This window comes from Phoca vitulina, unplaced genomic scaffold (genome assembly GCF_004348235.1).
Source record: "Phoca vitulina isolate PV1807 unplaced genomic scaffold, GSC_HSeal_1.0 scaffold1, whole genome shotgun sequence".
In the NCBI taxonomy this organism is placed as follows: Eukaryota; Metazoa; Chordata; class Mammalia; order Carnivora; family Phocidae; genus Phoca; species Phoca vitulina.
Window position 1 is genome coordinate 19353504 of NW_022589704.1, and position 6409 is coordinate 19359912.

Below are 6409 nucleotides of genomic sequence, written 5' to 3' on the forward strand. Positions count from 1 at the left end.
GGTAGGGCGCCGCGGGGCGGCCGGGGGCGGGGTGGGGGGAGCGGGTGTCGGTGGCAGGCCGAGCCCGGCTCACCTGGGAGCCAGGCCGGGGCAGCGCCTGTCAGCCCGCAGTCGGGGTCGGAGGCCCCGGTTGGGGGCGGGGGGCGCGGGTCGGGCCGGCCCCGGGTGAAGGGGCCGCGAGCTGTGTCTCTTGTGTCTCTCCTGGGTCTCTTGTGGCCTTGGGAGGAGGCGGATGTAGGACCTGACGCTTAAAAAGGCAAATGGTTCAGGTGAGGTGTAGGAGCCACCCAAGTTGGGCAGGGCTGGGAGCGCTGGGGAAAGGCACTGAAAGAATTTATATCCCCTGAGCTGGTCCAGAGTTGACTGTGTGTCCCAGGTAGCTGTGGCGGTGGTCGCCCACCTCTGTAGGCAGGAGGGAGGGCGCCTTCTGAACCGGGAAGGCCCTAGCAGAGCAAGGGCTGACCTGAAGATGATCTGGGCAGCTGGACCCTCCCCCCTGCATTCTCCGTTTCCAGTAAGTCTTGGCACCTTGCAAGTGCGCAGCTGACCCAGAGGGTTGGGGATAGGCCTGTGCCGGGAGGCAGGTGTTTGTTCGGCATGAGGCGTCTGTCAGGGCACCACTAGGTGTGGGCACTAGATTTCTCCAAGGAGGAAGTGGAGGACAGGGAGACATTTGGGGTCACTAGGTAGGACTAGATAACCTTGCTCTAGGCTACCTGCTTTATCCCAACCTGCATCCCTGTCTGGGGGCTGGGAAGTTTCCAGCCTCCTCAGGTTTGTTGCTGTGCGGGGTTTGGAAAATGCTGGTGTCTTACATCCCTCCACCTGGAGCACATAGGGTTTGGGCAACTCAAAATGTACCATGTGGTGTATCCCAGCCCTTCTTCCCCACACTGGGGCAGCCCGTGAAGCCAGGGGTGTGTGTGTGTGTGTGTGTGTGCGCGCGACCCCACTGCCTCACTTGACCAGATGCCCTTCCAAGCAGGATGAGAGCGTATTCGTGGTTATACTCCACAGTGCCAGGCATAAGGCTACATTTACCAGCTGAACTCTCTGTCCTTCCTGAGCTCTAGCCCTGGTCATCATTGTGATGATTGATCACGGGGAGGGACAGGCTTGGTGAGGCGTAGTAGTTGTCTTAGACCTTGTTGTGGTGGCCCAGGTGGGATTCTGATGGGAGCCTGAGCTAGCTTAGTGCACCGTGACTTCTTAGTCCTGGCAAAGGGGCAGAGGGTCTGGAGAGTGAAAGTGACCTGGCCCAACCTCCAACGGTCAGGCCCTTCCAGAGGTCATCAGGGCTTCTCCGCCTCAGAGCCTCAGGAACCCTCCTCTGTCCTTGGAGGTTTCAGGTGGAAGTGAGTTCACAGTGTCCCTCCGTCATCTGTTCCTATCTCAGACCCTTCTTGACTTCACTTTCTCTGTCTCCCTACCTTCTGCACTCGTGATGCAGACAGCTAGGGGCTGGGGGCCAGGCGGGCCACCTGAGGGTGGGCAGGGACAGGGACAGGGACAGGCAGTCAGGGCTGAGATGGAGGAAGAAGCCAGGGGCAGTGGAGGTGGGTGATCAAGGAGAAGGGTGGGGGAGGAGTGAGTGCGTGGGTGTGTGACAGCCACAGGGACAGGGATGGGGACAAGTGTCTGTCTGCATTTGGATGAGCTGGTTTCTGAGCAGCCTCTTGAGAGTGCCTGGCGCTCGCCCATGACTCCCCCCCTCCTTCATCTTCAGGATGAAACTCCATCCCAGCGCCAGCCTGTGCCCACAGCTCCCCTGGCCCTGGTTCCAGGGGGGGATGCTGTCGCTGGCTGCTCTCTCCCCTTGCCAGGCCCCCCTGCCCCCATTTATCCTGCAACTCTCAGGAGACCCCTGACCCAGGAAAGAACAGCCGGGCGGCCTATCACTTCACTGGAGGAGGCGTTTACCGCGTTCTTGTGGCGGATAAACATCTCTTGGGCGCTCAGCTCCCCTCAGGAGTCAGGGCTTAGAAGTTACTCCGGCATCTGGGCTCCTGGCCAGGGCCCTCCCACTGACAGTCCTGCCACTGGCATGCCACCATCACGGACCGTGTTCCCCCGTCCTCCTCCAGTAGGTACGCTGAGCGTCTCTCCTTGGGCCGCAGGCTCATATCACCTCCTCCACCGGCAGCCTGCTCTTCCCCTCTCCCCTCGGGGCAGCCCCCTCCCACCCAGGCCACTTTCCCTCTTCCCCCTGCGTGCTGCCCCCAGCCCGGTCCTGAAGCAGGCTGTCTTCTGCTCAGACCACACTGCCTTCCCTCTGGTGGCCCGCTCTGTCCTCCCAGCCTCTGCTGCCCACACTGCTCTCCTCCTCCATCCGGGACTTGTGGCCTGCTCCTCCTCTTTGCTCTGGGGATGCCTGTCCACTCTGCTTCCCAGGCCTCAGAACCCCAGCTCTGGATTTTTGGGGCCTGGAGGTATAGGCCCTTCACCCCTCAGGTGGCCTCCTCAGGGTCCCATGATCGCTCTATGTCCTAAGCTCTCCTTTGGTTCCACATGTCAGCCTGCCAACCTCGGGAGAAGGAAAGGTGGGGTTTGGCAGCCCTCCTGAGCATTCCCGCCAAGCCTTCTCTGACCTGGGTGCCAAGGGGCCTGGGGGGCATCTCCAGTGCCAGCCCCACCTCCTTGCTTTCTGCCGTATCCCAAGACAAGTGGGTGCTTGTCCGATGGTGGCAGGAGCAGAGAGGAGGAGACTCTGGATTGCTTCTGCCCCCTCTCTTGAAAAACCAGCCCCCTGGGTCAGTTGGTGTGGCTTCTGCCCACTCACCTAGAGCCCCGTTGAGTTTGGGAGTTCCCCAGGAGGCCAGGTCCTGCAGCCTCCCTTGTGTTCCTATTGTGGGGTCCTACACCCCTGATGGAAGTTCTTTAACTCCTTCTACTATGGGTTGGATTACTTCCTCTTTCTCTCTAGTTATATATGATCATAGACCCCCCAGAGCCGAAAAGGATCTTGGTTAGTGGTTCTGAACCTTTTGAGGTCATAGATCTCTTTAAGAATCTGATGAAAGCCATGTATGTTCTTGCTAGGGAAATGTGCATGGGCATGTGTACGCGCGCACACACATACACACACACACACACACACACACACACACGTCATATGCCTCTTCAAGCCCACCTAGGGGCCCGATGCATCTCACACCTGCATTTCACAATGAGTACACTGAAGCCCAGAGAGAAGTGACTTGTCCACGGCCGCAAAACAAGTGAGTGGCAGAGTCAGGACCACGACCCAGGTGTCTTGACCCCGACAAGTGGAAGTTTTGTTTCCAGAGGCAGCTTTGCCTTCCCTAAAGGCTGCCTGCAGAGGCCTGGCCATTCATTTATTCAACAAGAATGTTTTTTGGGGGGGAGTTTGGGGTATTTATTACCTTAGCTTTTAATTGAGTTTATTTCATTGTAGGTTAATGTATTTTTAAAGATTTTTTTTAAAATTTATTCATTTGAGACACAGAGATAGAGAGAGAGAGAGAGCATGAGGAGGGGGAGAGGCAGAGGGAGAGGGAGAAGCAGGCTTCCTGCTGAGCAAGGAGCCCGACGCGGGGCTCGATCCCAGGACCCTGGGATCATGACCTGAGCCGAAGGCAGATGCTTAACCATCTGAGCCACCTAGGCGCCCCATAGGTTAATGTATTTTTAAAAATTTATTTTTATTGAGATACATTTGATGTGTATAAGGTTAATAAGGTGTACAATGTGTCGATATGGTACATTTATGTGTTGCCATATGATTACTGCTGCAGCCTCAGCTAACACTTCTACAAGTCACATCATTATCCTTTTTTGTTGTTGTTGTAGTGGGAACAATTAAGATTTAGTCCCTTAGTCAAGAAGCATTTTTGAGCACCTGCTCTAAGCCGGGCATTGAGCTAGGAGCTGGAGAGAAAGGCAGGAAAGCAGACAGCCCCTGTTCTTGCCTTCAGAGGCGGTGTCAATCCAGTGGGACAGACAGAACGGGGCGCAAATGAATAGTTGCACGAATAAATGCATTACTGGAAACAGTGCCGTGGGAGAGAAGTAAGGGGGTCATGGGAGCCAATGGAAGGATCAGATTTTGACTGGGAAGGTGGGGGAAGTGGTATTTAAGCAAGGAGACCAGTGCAAGCAGAAGATAGGGAAAAGACGCTTTCCCAGGGGGTGAGAAGAGCACACTTGAAGGTCCTGAAACGAAGAGGTGTGAGCCCTTATAGGATCTGACAGAGGCTTTCTCTGGCTGCTCCTGGCTCTCCATGAACCCTGCCATCCACATGCTGTGGATATGGATTGGAAAGGGTGAGGCGCAAAGCCAGGAGACCTGCCTGGAGTAGGCGGTTGTAGTCATCTGGGTGAGAGAGGGTGGTGGTTTAGGTTAGAGAGGCCACCGGCCATGGGGAGGGCTTAGGGGGTGAGGCCGAGCCTGATTCAGGCAGAGAAAGGACAAGGACAAGAGGTGGAGATGGGCTGGAGCTGGGTGGGGGCGAAGCGGAGGTGTGTATGAACCTGACCCCTTCATCTTCAGTGGCAGCTGCTAAGGCGGCATCAGGTACTCCTCCATTTCGGTCTAGTATCTTATAAATATGAAGTGTTTCATAATGCAGAGAAACCCACGAACTTTTCCCAAACTGAACACACCCATGTGCCCATGACCCAGCGCTCAGCCAACAGTGGGCATTACCAGCATCCAGAAGTCTTTCTACTTGCTCCCTTCCAGTCGCCAGTTCCTCTCTGAGGGTTCTCCTATCCTGCTGTCCTGGCTCTCCTGACTTCTGACAACATAGATTTTCCCGTTTTAGAGCTTCTTACAAATGCAGTTATTTTGTGCCTGATTTCTTTTGCTGGACATTAGGGATGTGAATTTCATCCATTGTCTCACACGTGCTTGTAGATGGTTACTTCTCATTGCTGGGCAGTGCTCCACCAAGTGAAGATACACAGTTTATTTATCAATTCTGCTACTGACAGGCATTTGGGTTATTTCTGGTTTGGGGCTATTGTGAATAGCTCTGCTATGAACATTTTTGGCCCTGTCTTTTGGTTCTGCTTTCGGTTGAGTAGATTCATCCCTCTATTGTGATGGGTGTCTCTGGAAGACCCCAGCATCTCAAGAATCAGGGGCATTATTCTATAAAGGGAGCACTTCAGGCATTTTGGGGCATGACAGACATCTTAGGGAAGGGGAGATTCTCTAGTACCCTAATATGTCCCTTTGTAGTGACCCTTCTCATCTTTCCCTCCCTCTCAAGGTGGGGCTCAGATGTAGGAGGGGAAGGGGGAAGGAGCTCTAGAGGCCCGCACTGGGGTAGGGGTGGGTGGGAGTCAGCTGACCACCTCTCTCGGACTTACCCACTCTCTAGGGGCAGGTCTGGGTCCCTGGTGGGGTCAGGAGGGTGTGAAGCTGAGGATGGGGCCATGCCTCCAACCTTCTCTCCTTCCCAAAGGGCAGGAAGCCAGCCGCTGCCTCCCTGTTTGATGTATGAACTTGCCAAGGGCCCCTGGCAGCAGGACAGAGCGTGGTGCCAAGGGCAGGCAAGCTACGGCAGCCCCTGGAGGGGCAGTGGCCTGTGGGTGGGAAGCGGAGGCTGCCATCTGCAAAGAAGCCAAGTGGTGGGGAGCAAAGGGAACATGGGCAAAATGTCCAGGGTTCAGTCCCCTTGCTGACTGTCCCAGCTCTGGTCCCTAAGTGGACTCCCTCCCCACTAGACACAGCAGCCCTGGCACTTCGGGCCAGCCCCTCCCTCTCCTAGCCTGAGAAGTCCTAGGGCCCAGAGCAGAGGCAGGGTCTCCAAACCTCCCCCGGGGATAGGGGGATGAGGGACTTTGGCTGTAGTGTTTCTTTCGGACCAAGGATGTGAGAATGGTAGGGCGCTTCTGGTGACATCTCTTCACAAGTCTGTCTCCCAAGTAAGTCTGGGAGCCAGTGTGTTTTTTTATTTTTTATTTTATTTATTTTTAAAGATTTTATTTATTTATTTGTCAGAGAGAGAGCGCACAAGCAGGGGGAGCTGCAGGCAGAGGGAGAAGCAGACTCTCTCTTGAGCAGGGAGCCCGATGTAGGGGCTCCATCCCAGGACCCAGGGATCGTGACCTGAGCTGAAAGCAGACGCTTAACAGCTGAGCCACCCAGGCGTCCCAAGGAGCCAGTGTTTTTATTTTTTATTTTTATTTTTATTTTTTTATTGTTATGTTAATTCCCATACATTACATCATTAGTTTTAGATATAGTGTTCCATGATTCATTGTTTGTGCATAACACCCAGTGCTCCATGCAGAACGTGCCCTCCTCAATACCCATCACCAGGCTAACCCATCCTCCCACCCCCCTCCCCTCTAGAACCCTCAGTTTGTTTATCAGAGTCCATCGTCTCTCATGGTTCTTCTCCCCCTCCGATTTCCCCCCCTTCGTTCTTCCCCTCCTGCT